Raw genomic sequence first — 19,411 nt, 5'->3', positions numbered from 1 at the left:
TTAAATAATCAAAAGGTTATTGTCACGTTTGGCTTTTTAAGTGAGGTGTACGGTCAATCTTTAATAACTTTTTATATACATGATATAAACATTTAATGATATTTGTTTTATTAACAACGAAACAACACAACGACACAAACTGAAAAGTAAACTAATATCGATTTCTGAAACATCACAAACTTTAGTGTTTTGAAGCATTGATAGAAATTAAAACCTGAAAATATGAATTAATATAACATAAAAAATATAATTGATTGGTCTCATAAGGCAAGGAAATCACAGATAACTGAATCATACATGTGTCTTTAATAAACAAAAACAACGGTGACGTAAATACATTTTCGCGACTCTAAAACAAGGTAACGTAATAATGGGCAATCCGACGGTTCGCTATCATAACGGGGATATGGAATTACGAATTATTTAAGGAATAAGGAATCATTCTTTGAGTATTATGATGTGAAAATTTCGATCGGGCGTGGTCTAATCCAATAAAGCCCGAAGAGCTTTATGATAGATTTGACCACGCTCCGACAGAAAATATCACCTCATAATATTTACAGAATGATTCCTTGTTACTTATATTTTTATTCTTTTAATTGGTACACTTTAAAACAATATTATTTTAAAACAACTTTTTTCTTATGTAGCACATGCTATGTATTACTACGCGGCGCAGCCAATAAGGTTTCTGGGTTATGCTATAAGACACGCCCATTTTGTGTCACTGATAACTTATGAAATTATTGGGTTTTAGGATTAGTATTGATTCGTAATGTTATCAGAGACAAAGACAGTTGGTAATGTAAATATTGTGAAGTAAAATGATGTAAAACATCTTTAGCTTTCTTCCTATGGACGGAAAATATCACAAGTGACTTTTTGATGCCAGCAATATTTCGGAAATGAACTTTGCGCAAAATTGAATTTGTGAATTCTTTGTTGAACCAAGGAAATTATAGCGATCTGTTTTCAAATCCTTTCTTGATTTTTGGTTTGTTTCTTCATATTACAAAACAAAATGTTGACTGAGTTTTCGGGAAACATCGATTATATTAGCCCCTTTGGGATTAATATATTTCCCTCCGGACATTTAAATAAATTTCGTTCCTCGGGGAATGAAATAAACAATGTTGTCCTCAGCCCCAGTCAATATTTGTATAAATTATACTCTATAACCGTCGCGTTCAAGCGTTTAGCTAGATGAGACTTGGACGTTCAAAATCAATAACTAAGTTTGTCATGCTGCAGAAAGCAAACTCATAAAAATATATATTTTTTCAAATGCCATCATTTATATTTACTCAATTATTCAATGGATTTCAAGTTATGAACATTGACAAATGGGTAGATATTGAAATTTGTAATAGAAATGAGATCTTAAGACATTAATAATAAGAAAGCTGTAACGTAAATCTAGGTTATAAACAGCTGACGTTTCCAAGAAACATGGTCATAAGCTGATAGAATATTATCGAATATAAGCCGTATTACATAACAGAACATTGCGGTCTAGATCTTTAGCACATATGTATGCACTCATAAAATGAAGAGTGAATGTTTGATTTTGCGTCCCTACTGACATTGTTTACTTTAAAAGCTATTCATTCAAATTTCAGTTTTGAAAATTTGATATAATTATTAAAGATATAAAATGTATAGCTGGTGGTGATTATATTGATAGATACCTAAGAGGGGGATCTTGACTGAAGTGAACTTCGAGGACAAATATCAATTTTAGTTAGAGAGCCTAAAAGAGCTTTACGGAGTTTGGGTCTAGCCCGTTTTTTTTTCCACCATCTTGTTTATAATTCCTTATGAAATAATTTAGAATGACCATAAGAAACCTGAAATTTTTTTTACTAGATTTATTATAATATAATAATATATGTTGTGATAAATATGTTTACTTATTTGTATGGCAACGAGGTATTTCACACAAAAAATGCGATGTGAAGAAAACGCTGGTGGATACAATTATACCCAATTATGATATTTCTATCTAACGCACTATTTTTTCTGCTCGATACAGTTCCATGACAGGGGAAATAAACATCGAGTATCGCAGGAAACGAATATTTATATACATTGGGTAGAATATCCCAAGACGTGCCTTTGACATAAACAAACGAATGAATATTTTACGGCCATAAATCTAATTGTTCTATAATGTATTTCATATGAATTAAAACCGATATTGACATAGAAATTATAACATTCACGACGATTGTTTAAAGATGATCACCTATTTACACAAAACATTGCACTGGAATAAACGCAATTTACTTGTGTTTTCCTGAGATTTTTCATATCTGTTTACCTCCCCGAGGCTTGTCTTACTGCAAAATATTCAACACAAATTTATTTGTGTTTTCCTTACATATTTAAGAACTGCGAACGCTAACGCCCGTTTCCCGCCTACATTTTACATCCAAATATTTCGGAATTTCTGTCAGATATTCAAAAACTAAGTTTTCTACGAAAAAGTATAATCAAATCCTTATCAATTTATATCAAAATAAAATTTGTAATCAAATTATTTATTTTTAAACAAAAGTTTTGCTAACGCGGGGTCTTAAAAATATTTCATTGAAATCGATCTCTATGAGTGAGAACAATTTTATTTAGCGGCCAAAATGTGCATAAATTCTTAATAATAACATATTTATGATACATATTAAAGTAAAATTTCATTTAAATTCATATCTGTTAATTATTTTTCGAAAATTTACAAAGGAAAATTCTTTCTTTGGAATGTATTTCGGTCTGTAGACATACGTTTCCCCCCGTGAAACAACACACCCTTTGGTAAAAATATGCTAAATAACAATAATTAAAACCCCTCAAAAGGAATTTTTGTTTCACGGGGGGAAAGATGTTTTAAAAAACATTTCCTTTTTCCATTATTTTCTATTATGAAATGAGCTATTTTAACCCAAAATACAAAGTTATCTCTCTTTATTTGACCAAATCATTTATATTCAATCAAAATATACATAAATGTTTACATTATTATAAAAAAATAACTTTAATTAGACAACTTTCAAAAAATGACTTTTAGTTAGGCGGCTAGAATATGCTATCGTTCGCAGTTCTTTATTGTTCTTACCTCTCCGAGGTTTATTTTATTACATTACAGTGTATTTACCACAATTTTATATGTATGTGTTGTTATTGGATTTTAATTTTAAAAATACTTTACATTTATCTTTCCTTAGGTTTGTCATTTATTATTCAATAAACTACACAATAATTTTTAAAAAAAATGTGCGATTTTAAGTATTCCGGAACTTTCATCTTTTATCATATATTGCCCAATTCTATTCAGACCGGATATTGACAATTGTTTACTAACCAATATCAGTGAATTTGTAATTAGGTCTTTCCACCTTTCAGGTGAAAGACCTCTTGTTTTCTTTATGTTTTTAGGTCTTTCCACCTTTCAGGTGAAAGACCTTTTGTTTTTCTTATGTTTTTTATTATTATTTTCTCCTCTATTTTCCACGGAAAAACTTTTTTATTTCAAGAGATATTGAAACAAATTTTTCTTTATGTGATTGAACATTAAAAGTTATGATACCAAATGACCCTGTGCCTAATGACCCCAAGAACTTAAAAAGTTATTGCCCTTGTATACGAAAAGCTTGTTATTGCTACTCCTTTGAAACCATAAGAGATAGAGACTTGGAACTTTCACCAATGTCTTTAGTACACTTAGAGGATTCTTCAATCTACTAATACCGAAAGGATCCGAGACCCCCTTCTATCAGTTATTGCCCCTGAAAGTATTTGAATTTCAATAAAATCACTTCAAATTTTTTATTATTTATCATAGAGACTTCCGACCACTTGGGATGGAAGCGTCCACCTTGGCCAAACAAAATGACATAAAGGTCAAAGGTCAAGGTCATCTGGAAATCTGTTAATTAATGAGTTTTTAGATCTCTTTTGTTTAGGGTGGTAGAGAGAAATTTGTTATGGATGTTGTAGGACATCTTAAGACATTTTAAAATATAGCCCCTTGGCTCATACCTTTGAATAATTACAGAGTTAATGCCCCTATTGTACGAAATGTTTGTTATCACTACTCCTCTGAAACCATAAGAGATAGAGATATGGAACTTTTACCAATGTCTTCAGTACACTTGGAGGGTTTTTCATTCTATTCATACCAAAAGGATCTGAGGCCCCCTTCTAGTAGTTATTGCCCCTGAAAGTATTCTAATTACATTTCCATAAAATCACTTCCAACTTTTTTATTACTTATCATAGATACGTCGGACCACTTGGGTGGAAGCGTCTACCTTGGCCGATCAAAATGACATGAAGGTCAAAGGTCAAGGTCATTTGGAAATCTCTAAATGAGTTTTTAGATCTTTTTTGTTAAGGGTGGCAGAGAAAAACTTTTTCATGGATGTAGTAGGACATCATAAGACATTTCAAAATGTAACCCATTAACCCTTTCCATGTAACAATTATAAAGTTATTGCCCCTATTGTACAAAATGCTTGTTATCGCTACTCCTCATTAACCGTTAGAGATAGAGACTTGAAACGCTTACTGATGTATTCAGTACACTTAGACACTCCCTCAATTTATTCATACCGAAAGGTTCCAAAGTCCCTTTCTAGCAGTTATAGCCCCTGAAAGTTTCGAACATTTAATAAAAACACAAATAATTTTTGAATCAATAATCATAGATACATCGGACCACATGGTATTGAAGCCTTTACCTTGTCAGATCAAAATGACATAAGGTCAAAGGTCAAGGTCAAGCAATAAAAAAATGCAAACTTAATCGTTTGACACTTTTTTATGAAATAACGCAGAAAAAATACTTTATTCTATTAACGCAATCTTATTTCAAACATAAAAAACAATGAGGTGGAAAGACCTCTAATTGTTATCGAACAATTAGTCTACTAGTTTATTCTTCTTCTTTTTTTTTTCTATTTAGCTCGGGGTGACTTTTTTATTATTAGAGTTATCCAAATAATTTAAACTTTAGGTAATTGCTCATTAAAAGTTATGGTACCAATTGACCCTGTGTCAAAGAACTCCCAGAACTTACAGAGTTATTGCCCTTTGAGAAGGAAATGCTTGTTATCGCTACTCCTCTGAAACCATAAGAGATAAGGTTTTGGAACTTTTACCAATGTCTTCATTACACTTAGAGGGTTCTTCAATCTATTCATACCAAACGGATTCGAGGCTCCCGTGTAGTAGTTATTGCCCCTGAAAGTATTTAAATTTCCATAAAATCACTTCCAACTTTTTTATTATTTATCATAGAGACTTCGGACCACTTGGGATGGAAGCGTCTACCTTGGCCGAACAAAATGACATAGGTCAAAGGTCAAGGTCATTTGAGAAGCTGTTAATTAACGAGTTTTTATATCTCTTTTGTTTAGGGTGGTAGAGAAAAACATTTTTATGGATGTAGTAGGACATCTTAAGACATTTTAAAATATAACCCCTTGGCTCATACCTTTGAATAATTACAGAGTTATAGCCCCTATTGTACGAAATGCTTGTTATCGCTACTTCTCTGAAACCATAAGAGATAAAGACTTGGAACTTTTACCAATGTATTCAGTACACTTGGAGGGTTCTTCAATCTATTCATACCGAAAGGATCTGAGGCCCTCTTCTAGTAGTTATTCCCCCTGAAAGTTTTTAATTTTCTATAAAATCATTTCCAACTTTTTTATTATTTGTCGTACAGACTTCGGACCACTTGGAATAGAAGCGTCTACCTTGGCCAAACAAAATGTTATAAAGGTCAAAGGTCAACGTCATTTAGAAGTCTTTTAATTAATGAATTTTCATATCATTTGAAATACAGAATTATAGTAAGGGTTTCAATAGATTGCTGGATTGCGCAATAAGGTATTCAATTGGGTCAGCCAGGTATCACATCAAGTCCTGTGGTTACTCAAGTGGAGCTTGTTATTCATTTCGTACAAAGACAGCTAGCCTGTAGAACACTCTCTTCTATTGTTAGCTTTACTGTTTATACGATTGTGTAAAGAATATTCACTTGGCTCAGTTTTATTCATAGTAAGTGGAAAAAAATTCAGAAAAGTAATTAGATAAATCTTTACCAATATATACAACATGGAATTTTAAAAGAAATGGCTTGATAATAATAAAAATAAAAATTCTCTTTTAAAACCATTTATCAATTAATGGCCTTGTGGTTTTCCCATTTTATAGTACAACATATATCATAGGTATAGTAATGTTTTGTATATCTTATTGAGCAATCTAGCAATTCATTAAAATATTAGGTGGAAAGACCTCTAATTGTTCTCGAACAATTAGCCTACTAGTTTTAGTTATTCTATCGTCATCAAGAATAAGTATGCCACCAAAAAGAACAAGCCAAGCTCGCGCAAAACCATCAATTGTCTAAAAAAAAAAAACAAAAAAAAAGTAGGACATCAATGAACTTGGAAGCGGTTTCGCCAGCTTTATCCCCCGATGTACTGTAACCATTCCACACTTTACAAAAGTTATGTCCCTTGTCCGCCAACTTTGGGGAAAACCCCATATATTTCTCACAGTAGCTTTTGTAGTTTAGAGGATCGTAACTTCCTCATTTGACATTAGAAATCCGTTTCCGCTGTGAATTTTATTGCCCCAAGTCGGGGCAACCCACACATTGAAGGAATAAATTAAATTCAAAGAGATTTCTTCACAGAACGCCCAAATATTTGGTTGCATAAAGAAGGGACAAGTTGTTTTTTCCCGTTTGACCTTTGAGTTGACCCCGCGAAGGGAAACAACTTTTGCAAAGTGTGGATCGGACTATCACAGCACAGGTGACCCAGCGGGTGACAGCCACAATTAGAGATGAGTTGACAACGCTGATAAACAACATAAACAGCAACAGTGCTTCAAATTGTCAGGGGTGTATTAGAATAAACCCTCTAGGGGCATCTAACAAGGATGAAAATGACGGGTTGGTAAGAGAATCTAGACATCTGGTCAACGCTATTCAACACTCAGTTAAAGCGGTAGTTGTGGATCACACTGAAAAATTCGCTGGTAAGTGTCCGACAGGTTTTGTTAGTACAGCAGTACCAATTGATGCAAGGGTATCGGATCAAACTAAATCCAACATTTGGTCAAACCAGTATATAGCATTTTCAAGCCTTTTGTCGAAAGACAAACAAAAGAAGGGTAAGTTCTCTCTACAGGTCGAAGATGGTGACAGTCCAGGCAACTGACACTCCACCAGGTCGAGAATGATTCCCAAAGCGAGGTAACTCTCTCATCTATGCATGACTGGCTTACAGCATGGAATAGATTTGCTGCAATTCATTGTATGAAATACCCAGAACCACAATCGAAATTAGCTAAACATTTAGAATCAGTCAGAGATATTGCACACGCCAAGAGCAATTGGAAAGCTTACGACACCAATTTTAGGATGCTTGTTGCCCAAGGACAAGTTTCATGGGGTGATGTACACATTGAGTTATATGTTAATGCCAGACTGACGACAGCTCTATCTTCAAAACCTAACAGAATTCATAAAGATATGTCATATAGCTCTAGACCAAGAGGTGTCTGTTTCCAGTACCATTCAGGTAAGCATTGTTCAGCAGGCTTGTCTTGTCGCTTCCAACACAGATGTTATAACTGCGGCGGGTCACACCCTTTTATTCAATGTACAAATCAAGTCAAGCAGCCCTTTCGTATCATGCAGAAGTATCAAAACCAAACAGGTAGTACAAATACAGGGAAACAATATAACCAATCAAAATCCTTTGGTACATCCAAGCAAGGGCCCAACACCAATCAAGGTAAATAGACTTGCTCATTGGTTATCAGGGTATGATGAAACTAGTTTTTAGTTCAGAGTTTTTCAAATGGTTTTTATTTATGCTTTGTTGGAGAATGTCCTGGAATAGAGTCAAACAATCTAAATTCGGCTCTTACAAAACCAGAAATTATTGATCAAAAAATACAAAAAGAAATTTCGTCTGGTAGAGTTCAAGGACTGTTTGAAAATAAACCATTTTCCAATTTACAGCGTTCCCCATTGGGTTTGGTTGAAAAGAAAGAGCCATGTGAATTTAGAATGATTCATCATTTGTCATATCCAGAAAATCAATCAATTAATGATGGCATACCACCTGAGTCATTTGTTCAATACTCATCTATTTCAGATGCTATTCATTTCATTAAAAAGTGTGGAAAATGTGCTTTCTGTTGTAAAACTGACATTAAGTCAGCGTTTAGAATTATTAATATTCATCAATCTCAGTATCAATTTCTTAGGTTCAAGTGGAAGAGTAAATATTACTTTGATACATGTTTGCAGTTTGGTCTAAGCTCATCTTGTAAAATATTTGAAAGATTCTCAACAGCCCTACAATGGAAAGCACAAAATAAACTTGGTATACCATGTATATCACATGTTTTGGACGACTTTATCATTGTGGATACATCACCAACTCAATGTGTCTACAAGCTGAAATCTTTCTTGAATATGTGTTCAGATATTGGGGTTCCCATTTCACATGTGGTCAAACATGTGGTCCTAACCAAGTTATAACTTACCTGCGTTATGAATTGGATTGAACAAAAATGGAATGCAGATTACCAAAGCAAAAAATTGTAAAGTGTGTCAGCAAAATCCAGTTAGCGATTGAACAATCTTAAATTAATATTAAAACAGCTGCAGTCATTTATGGGTTTATTGAATGTTGCTGTAATGTAGTGTTGCCAGGCAGGGCCTTTTCAAGGAGGCTAATAGATCTGACCATTGGAGTAAAAAAGTTGTATTATAGAATTAGGATGACAAAATAAGTTAAGGAGGATTTAAGTGTCTGGTATGATTTCTTGAGTAGTTTTAATGGTTCTTCAAAGTTCAATTGAACTAAGGTTATATACAGATGCATCTGGAGCTGTGGAGTATGCTACAGTTTTTGGTAGTCAGTGGTTCAAAAGAGAATGGAATGACAGTTGGCGAAATCAGAACATGGCAGTTTTAGAATTATGCCCAATAGTTTTGGCTGTTGATGTCTGGTCAAAATATATGGCTAATAAGTGCATTTTGTTTGACACAGACAATCAAGCACTGGTTAATGTCATTAATAAACAAACTGCAAAAGATAAGCACATCATGTTTCTTTTGCGAAAACTGGTATTGATATGCTTGAAGTTTAATATTTATTTTAAAGCTCAGCATTTGACTTCAAAAGAAAATTGACTATGTTATTGACTTTCTCGTTCAAAGGTAAATCAGTTTTTACAACTGGCCCTGGGCCGACGGCAATCCAGTCAACATACCTCCACTACCGCCATTTCCAAATTAAGAGGTGACATACAAAGACTATTGGATGTGAGCCTTACTAATTCTTCTTTAGCTTCGTACTCCCATGCTTGGACAGATTTTACCGAGAAATACGGGTTAATTATTGAGTTTCCAGTGAAGCAACACATATTGGTATACTATGTTGCATACCCATTTTCAAAGGACTATGCTGCAACAACTATTTCATCATATCTCTCTGCTATTAGTTACATCCATAAGCTCAACAGTTTTTGGGATCCATGCTCGTCCTTTTTAATACAACAATCGCTCTTATCAACACGCAAACTTAAACCTTCACAAGATGTTAGAATACATATTACAAAAATAGTTTGCATCAAATTTGTGACTCCTTTACCATTTACAGTTTCCAATGCATTTGAAAAGGCCTTGTTTAGAGCAATGTTTTTGTTGGCCTTTTATGGATTCTTGAGAGTCGGGCAGATAACATCATGTCAAAAGGTAATTAACAAAACCTCGATTCAGTTTAATCAAATTTCCAAGCAGCAAGATCATTTAATTATCAAATTTGTTACATATAAACATCACATGGGCAAACCATTTTGTCTCACTATTCACTCTACAAGTAACAAAAAGTATTATCCAGTTCAATGCCTAGAAGACTACATTAAGTTAAGAGGAGTAAGAAATGGGCCACTTTTTTGTTATGTACCAAATATTCCAGTTTCCAGGGGTAACGTTTCGGCGGTCTTAAAAAACTGTCTATCATTTGCAAAGTCTGATATGAGCCAAATTACTAGCCATTCTTTCCGGATAGGCATGGCGTTTCACTGTGCGGACATTGGCATGAGTGTCAGCAAAATTACACTTTTAGGTCGATGGAAATCGGATGCATTCAAAAGTTATATTAGACCAGTTAATCTAGTATAGAGAGCAAAGACTGACTGTGAACTTATGGATAGACACTGTTATTCAGGAACATATATATGTTTCTTGAGAAATTATAATGCGTAACTAGGACAGTCGGTTATAGTTTATTTCCTACCTTTGTCAGTGTTAAAATAATTTGAAATATAAATTGTTATTTTCATGTGAAAGCTTTGAATGGGTCGGACATATGTATATTCCTACCTATGATTACTATATATAACAAGTATTAGGTTCCCTTGTACCTCTTGTTGGGTGGGGCAAATGTATATCCTTACCCATACATGAATAGTAGTTGTATGTGTTTGCATGTATATGGGACTAAGGTTTGTAAGGCATATGTATATCCTGGCAAATATTAGTCCATTTTTAAAGGTATTGGAATGTACTTTGCAACTTAAAATGTTCTCCCTCCTTCCTTGGTGTCTGAACTTGATTTAATTAGAATTAATCAAGTACATGGCGCTTTGAGACCAAAAGGATTATGTTTTGCACAAATTATCTAATAAATCACATCATTGATTACAGCAGTATTGGGAGTTATGGATTGTTTTAGTTGTAAAATGTTATGGCATAAAGTATGAAATATTCATAATTTTATGATTAATTTTATAAACTTATTTATTATTGTTATATAATCATCTATTATCATTTTCCTGATTATTTCAAACCAAATTTGATTAAACAATAAAGTCACAAATGTGGCAGAGTGCAAATACCTATTTGTTATGTTATGTTTTACTGTACAAAGATGAAGGGCTCAGGTGGTTCAATTTCGAGCAGACAGAGGTTAATTATTTCATGAATATGCGTGGAATAATGCTATATGCAGTAATGGTCTAATTGGAAAATTATCAATTATGGATAAATGATTTTTAAGATTTCTTGAAATATTTTATGCATATTGATAATGTCTGTTAAGTTCGCGAGAGTTATCTTTCTTGCGGTATTGTCAAAGCATCTTCATATATGGACACAAAATCAACGTTGCCGGATGTAACCAATGAATTTAGTTTGCGGTAAAATTTTGGGAGCGTCATTTTAATAGCGTGGGTTCTTTCAGGACGCCGATAGCTAAGCATTGAAAATTTTCAAAGCGATATGTAAACCACCTCCACCCCTCCACCTTCCTCCTTCATGAACATGTATATAAAAAAAGAAAAATCGTTGTGTATTTTCCTTTTTATACCCCCGCTCCGAAGGAAAGGGAGTATACTGTTTTACCCTTGTGTGTCTGTCTGTCTGCCTGTCTGTCCGTCTGTCTGTCCGTCCGTCCGTCTGTTTGTCCGCCCGTAACAAAACCTTCTGTCGCATTTATCTCAGCAACCATTTATCGCAAATGCTTGAAATATTTACACAGTGTTTGTTAAGGCATGCCATATCGTGGGATATATTTTTGTACGAATCAGACGTCAACTTCCTGTTAAATGACGACTTTGTTTATTTTTAGCAAAAATTTTCAAACCAATATTTGTCAAAGAATTCTCAGCAACTGTTTATCGCAGATGCTTGAAATTTTTACACAGTATTTGTATAGGCATTCCATATCGTAGGATATATTTTTGTACCAATCAGACGTCAAATTCCTGTTAAATGACGACTTTGTTTATTTTTAGCAAAAATTTTCAAACAAATTTTCGTTAAAGAATTCTCAACAACTGTTTATCGCAAATGCTTGAAATTTTTACACAGTATTTGTATAGGCATGTTATATCGTGGGATGTATTTTTGTACTAATCGGACGTCAACTTCCTGTTAAATGAGTACTTTGTTTATTTGTGCCAAAATTTTCAAACAAATTTTCCTCAAAGATTTCTTAGCAGCTATTTATCTAGATGCTTGAAATTTTAACACACTATTTGTAAAGGCTTGCCATATTGTGGGATATATTTCTGTACCATTCGGATGCCAGCTTTCTGTTAAATGTCGACTTGGCTTATTTTGCATATTCACACCAGGGCGGGGGTATCACTAGTGAGCATTGGCTCACAGATATCTTGTTTTTCATTAAGCATGGCGCTTTTAGACCAAAAGGATTATGTTTAGCATAAATTATCTAATCAATCACATTATTGATTACATTAGTATTGGGAGTTATGGATTGTTTTAGTTGTAAAATGTTATGGCATAAAGAATGAAATATTCATAATTTTATGATTAATTTTATAAACTTATTAATTATTGTTATATAATCATCTATTGTCATTTTCCTGATTATTTCAAACCAAATTTGGTTAAACAATAAAGTCACAAAAGTGGCAGAGTGCAAATACCTATTTATTTTGTTATGTTATGTTTTACTGTACAAAGATGAAGGGCTCAGGTGGTTCAATTTCGAGCAGATAGAGGTTAATTATTTCATGAATATGCGTGGAATAATGCTATATGCAGTAATGGTCTATTTTAAAAATTATCAAGTTTGGATAAAGATTATTTTATGATAGTTTAATAATTCCTCACTTTTCTAGCTTAGATTAATACAAGTAACAGTTAAGTAGATATTTTAATGTTTTAATCATCTTCAGACGTATCAAAACTTTTATCCCATATAGTTGTAAATAAAAAAAATCGTAAAAAAATGTTTCAATTGCTACAGAATTGGTCTTGAAAAGGTAAAAATCATAAAGCTCTGTAACCTTTTTTTATAAAAAAAAAATGTTCATGCATTTTTAAGACAAGACAATTTTATTTGCATTTTTAACATTTTGTTTTCTAATAAAACATTTAATCATATGTGTGATTAATTATTGACATTTTAACATAATATCCGTTACATTACTGATGCATAATATCTCTTCATACATTTTCTATGGAAGAGGAAGCTCACTCCTCCTAGGCAGCTGATTCTGTCTCTGGGGTTTCCCAGAGGTCCGTAATTGCTCTGCTCTGAACTATTTATTGAATACCAAATTGTCCCTGGATTTTTCTCAGGTTTTCCCGATCATATTATCCCCAAATTTCAAGTTGAGCAGTTTTCCCGATAATGCTATTTTTACCGATATAACATTGGGCACACGGCGGACGTGACCGGTCAGCAGAGGATGCCAACTACTCCTAGTCACCTGATCCTACCTCTGTCTATTTGGAGGTCCGTATTGCTCTGCTTTGAATTTGTATTTCGTTTTATTGACTTTTGAGTTGGCTGACGGTTTGTTATTGTCTTTTTTGCATTGAGAGAATCATAGAAAGAGCTTAAAAAACGCGTCTGAAGCAATGGCGGATATATTAGGCCCATCGAGCCGCTACATACAAGAATGATGGGTCATGATCATTGTACAGGTATAGTACCTGAAATTTTTTCTGACAATTGTTTTTCTCAAAAACAGAGTTATGGAAGTAACTTAAGCCACGTGGTGTCCATTAGATTAAAAATTTAAATAGCAAATTAGGAGCATGTCAATTTGGGCCAATTACTTGCTAACTTACACGAGGGTGACCCGACAGATGACGTATGACTGATGACGGTTTGTTATTGTCTTTTTTGCATTGAGAGAATCATAGAAAGAGCTTAAAAAACGCGTCTGAAGCAATGGCGGATATATTAGGCCCATCGAGCCGCTACATACAAGAATGATGGGTCATGATCATTGTACAGGTATAGTACCTGAAATTTTTTCTGACAATTGCTTTCCTCAAAAACAGAGTTATGGAAGTAACTTAAGCCACGTGGTGTCCATTAGATTAAAAATTTAAATAGCAAATTAGGAGCATGTCAATTTGGGCCAATTACTTGCTAACTTACACGAGGGTGACCCGACTGATGACGTATTTTTTTTCTCCATGAAAGACGGTTACCTCATTTTAGCAACCAAGTCGAACGTTAAAACCATCAGGTACACTGAATTACATAAAATCAACACAGATATGAAGGTCCACTTTTCTAAAATTGGATTAGACATGTTTTGTAAAGATTGCAACAGTCATTGCAAGCCTTTTTGAGTGATGCAGTTGTCAAAGTGTCGCCTATAGATGGGCAAAAAAGGCCATGGCTGCGCTAGGACTAAGTGTTGGGCCACAGGATATTTGATCATAATTGATTTTTGCCTCTATTTTTTTTTTTGGCAAGAGTGACTTTTTGATTTTTGAACAACAGAATTGTAAAACAGTTTAGCAAATCTTCCCAGGACTCACTATTATTGCTTGTATTGTTTGGGGATGCTCAACAAGGCAATTGATGCCTGGCACCCTTATTGTAAGCAGCTGTGACATATATTGCCAATAAATTCATAATGAGGTATTGTTTGCATTATAATTTACATTTTGTGGACAGTGTTTATTTTTGGAAATTCCTGTTCTATAAATAGTCTTAGATCAGAACAGTTGTAAGAAGTAGATCTGGCACAAATTTTATTGATGCAGGTATGAAAGAAATTTTTCGACCAATCAGAAGAGCCAATATCTTATCAAACGAATAAATATTAAATGACAGAAAAATATAAATTGAAAAAAAAAACAACATACGTTTCTAAAGAACATTCACAACTAAATAAACGACAAACATTTCACAATCAAGACCAAAAATTTGAAAGTGGTGGGTATTAACTGTAATCCCTAATCGACGGATACGAAGAGAACATTTCTTAAAAGAAATAAATAGTTTAGGATGTACAGTTTAAAAAAAACCCTCCAATTTGATGGTGTGATCATAGAGACTACATTAAAATAATTATTATTTTAATTACCAACATTTCTACCTACAACATTATTTTAATTTGATTAGAATGTTACGGTACATTTTTATCATTTTTTGCCTTTTCAGATTGTTTATCAAAATTTTATTCAGAATTGACGCGTTTTTATCGAGACTATAATCTATTTGGAAAATTTCGGAGTTTTTCATTTTTTTCAAAACAATGTATCGGGATCGGTCTACGTGACATACTAAAGACCTGAGTAACATGAAAGATTCTGGGCAAATAAGCCGAGGCAAAAAACCACATAGTTTCATTAAAAAAAAAATATTTTATTTCTAGCAAATTTCACTTTCGTTACATTTATTAAACATGTGACGTGATCATATACATTCAGTGCTGCCATAACCCACAAAAAGTAACTTCACATTTAATTGATATTAAGACAACAAAATAGTTATATGCTAATTTGGCAACAAAATGATATAGAAATCTGATGACAAATTATATTTTTTATAGAGTGGGTCATCCTACCATTTTTTAAAGTACGAATATTGTTAACACATATCAACGTCTATCTTTTTCAATTTTCCAAAAAATGGTACGAGAACCCACTCTATGGTAAAAAATAAGTTTTCTTCTTTTAATTTCTAAGATTGGTCTTTAAATGACTAAGTCCAGTCGTTTGCGTAAAACTGATAACAATAGAATCGGCTATTTTATAGCATCTAAACAAGCGAATCGGTGGTGTAGTGATAAGCGAGGAGTTCTTTTAACAAATGTAACTGTAAAAATGGGTGTTCGAATCGTGCGCGTTATGGGTTTTTTTTTTTTTTGTTTACATTGTAAGAATGTAATTTTCTTTTTTTTCTTAATAATATACATTTTTTAAATGTAATTTTCTTTTCTTTTTCTTAATAATAAAAATTTGCTTATAATAACTTGAAATTATTTGATATGCGTTTAAACTACTTTAATGAAATATAAAATGTATATTATTCTCCTTGAGATTGCACGATTTCATATTGTAAACAAATGGTTGTTGTGCATGCAAGAAACAATTAAATGGCAAAATAAAACGTTCCATCTTTTAATCCTTGAGAGTCTTGTTAACACAACAAGGACATACCCAGGACAAAAGCATGTAATTGTGCACAAAATGCGGAATACAAGCTAAGTCAAATGTACAGTATGCGCCTAAAGAAAATTCAACGATTAACTAGGCATGTATTTCACTTCCAATTGTATCGACAGGAAACTCACATCAAATTACGTGTTTTGTTGTGAAAGAAAAAGCATAGTTGTTCTACCAAAAGACACAAAGACCACTAGGACCAATGACCAACACAAAGTTTGACCAGTGACCTATAACAATACTCCTTGTTATACATTACTGGTTTGACTATCCCTGTCTTCCGTGTGGTACATGTATATATCAACCGGGAAGTGGGGGGGGGGGGGGCTAATGGGGACTAAGGAATAAGGGGAAATTTATACATAACAAAGACCTTTTTTTTTTTTGCTTGTCAAGATTTTTTTTATAAGTCTAGCCCCCCCCCCCTCCACTTTCAAAATAAGTTTCTACCGGATGAGCACGATCTTACATGTACGTTTAAAATAATCCATTTCTTTGTTATTATGTGGTCCCTTGAAATCATATAAACTAATGCATTTTTAAATTAATACAATGCAACAAGAAATAAAAATGGTTTGAAATACAGAATCTCCAAGAGATTACATGTACATGTAATGACATTGTATTTGAATAATGTATAAATCAATGTGTACCCCATTACTTCATACATGTAATATGGCAATGGTCATACAATTATCGTTAGAAATGCCTACAGTAAATAACGAACTCGATTCTTAATGATAATGGTAAATTGTTCAACTTCAAAACGTTGCTGAAAATATACTAAATTAGTGCAACCAACTCGTTATTTTCTTCTTTGTGGTGTGTTTTTTTAATGTATAAACAACCATGATGATTCAAACAACGATTATATGTTTGGCGGCCAATTTGACGCGTGCTTCAATATGTTTTCTTGTTTATGTGATTATATCCATAATGTTATAAGGATAATGTAACTTGTCTTTTTAGCTGGTTTTAAAAATAGCGATTCCGACTAACGCTTCAAACGGAAGAAAAGGTTTGCAGCTCGTATGCATCAGCCGGACCCGTTGATTCACAGAATGATGATATAACGGACTCGATTACGCCCTAACTTCCGCCAATGTTTTAAGCGTAAATATTCATACACAGATATCTTACGTATCAAAAATCGTTAGAAGAAAAACTTATCATGCGACCCAACCATAGTTTCGACTTAATAACATTTTACTTTCCAACAAATTTAGAATTTTAGGATATAAATTGTTTTTAATGTATAAGCAAAGAACATTATCAGGAGATAAAGTTCTTTTCCTTACGTGCCAGCTGATGCATTCGAACACAATTTACCGAGATAAGCGTGATAAATCTCCAAATCGGTGTATCTTAAATTAATAAGAAAGAACAAATAAATAGAAAAATGACTTACAAATTTAGTGGAGTGAACTAATTCCATATATTGTCACGCTTTCAATATAAAATCACAGGAAGTGTAAGTGAGGTAGAAAGGCGTCAAGGGAATATTTGCATGCCTTCTCTCTTTTTATATGTCAGTCGAAAAAAGTGAAATCTAAGAATAGCTCATTGAGTCGAAAAAGGTTTGTTTCTTTTATGTTCTATAAAAAAATATGCAAATTATAGATTAAATGTTTACATAATATGAAGAATAGGAGTGTCGTCATCAGATTTTTTTTATGAAGGAGTCCATGTTAAAATGCCATTTTTTTCAGAGACATAAAGAAAAGTACTCTGCCAAAGTAATCTATTGCAATATATTTATTGTATATGTTATATATATAACAATATGTTTATATGTGCATTTTAACGCACACTTTCTTTCTGCTTCTAGTAAGGGACGCACTTAGTACCGATCCGCCAATGCATTTTCTGTGCCCAAATCGTCTATGTGGTTAATGCCTTTGAAAAAGAAACGAGTTGGGGATAATTTCCTGGTGGCATTTTCATATGAAATGTAGGTTATTTCTCCTGCTTGTGCTATAGAATGTATTGATTTGAAATATGTTTTGTTTACATACAAAATGTTTTAATCGATAATTTGATAGGAAATTTGACTTCCTCTTCGTGCCAAACAACGTGGCCCCATAAAATAAATTTAACTTTAACATATTCTAACAGCACTATTCATAGTATTTTTACTAATTTCATACGTAATATGCCTCATGTTGCTCTAGGAAATTCTTTTTTATATACATATTTGTATGATCAGCCCCTCTTACGGACTTCAGTAGATAATAAATCTTGTGACAGAATGACGAATTATCGTATTTCTAAATTTCGAAATTTTAAGTCTTTATTAATAAGAAAAAAAGTTAAAGAATTGCTACGTAATCGTTTCCTATAATCTTTTAAATCCATGCTGTGACCCTTCCCTGACCCGTAAGGTCATGGTTTAAACGCACTCTTCTTTAACATGTTTACAATTTCCATTGTATTTGTCTGTGATAACACTACGAATCGAGTTTACTCTTGTAGCGTATACTTCAATTAATGTCATCACTGACTTTTTTTAATATTCCATCGTACATTTACTGAAAATATGTAAATACGGTATAAGTAATAATGAAACATTCTTTGAATGCTATGAGGTGATCAAATACGACAGACTTAATAGATAATCATTCTTCTGAAAGAAGCGTATGGGTAAAAAATATGGACACTTATTTGTTTTGATACACTTTCTTTGAACAGCGTAACGATAAGAGCGAATTTCACCATGACGAATTTCACAATCAAACAGCAGGAAAAAGCAGGGGAATCTAGTTGCATATTGCCACTAAACATCCAAACAAATAATTTTATTCACAGAACAGACCCATTGATTCCCCTCTGACTTTATAAATGGTTTTTCTTTTTCCCTTCGTTCAATTGCATTGTCAGTATAAAGAAGATGGGTGAATAAGACGTGTTGAATGCCCATATGAGAAATAATTAGATACTGCAAAATAAAATATCATTAAATCTGATACTCTTTTTAAAAATAATTAAAAACAATGTATAGTTTACGTAACATCGGTTTGTAACCCTTAATTATTTTGAATACTTGTAATAGGTTGATTTAAAATGGCGTAAGTGTGTCAAAACCTCCAAATAGCGTCAATTATATACCTTCAATGCATTTTCTTTCATAGAGTGGGTCTGGGTTCCATATTTTTGTCATAGTCTAAATTCGGTTTAATGGAATTTACACCGATTTTAATCCACAAAAATGTGGAGAAATGACCCACTGTACTTTAAAAATGTCATTTTGTAGCCCAACAATTGAACGTTTTAGAAAAAAATACCGTTAAGTCCGTTAATTCGTGTCCAAGGTCTCATTAAGCATTTAAAAAAGACACCACACTCTGTTGTGAATGGAATGGCTAAGTGGTTAGAGCACCAGACATTAGGTAACTTTATAGAACTTGGGTTTTTACGTTGTGCGCTCGATACCAC

General features: G+C 33.1%; 1 long non-coding RNA gene across 1 annotated transcript in view; it reads right to left on the bottom strand.

The window, feature by feature from the left end:
- The window catches only part of LOC136272139 (uncharacterized), an 87,682-nt gene that overhangs the window by 55,220 nt on the left and 13,051 nt on the right, over positions 1-19,411 (bottom strand). The gene's annotated exons all lie outside the window — the stretch shown is intronic.

The sequence above is a fragment of the Magallana gigas genome, chromosome 10 (genome assembly GCF_963853765.1).
Source record: "Magallana gigas chromosome 10, xbMagGiga1.1, whole genome shotgun sequence".
NCBI classification, from domain to species: domain Eukaryota; kingdom Metazoa; phylum Mollusca; class Bivalvia; order Ostreida; family Ostreidae; genus Magallana; species Magallana gigas.
This window is presented reverse-complemented; position numbering and strand designations above follow the sequence as displayed.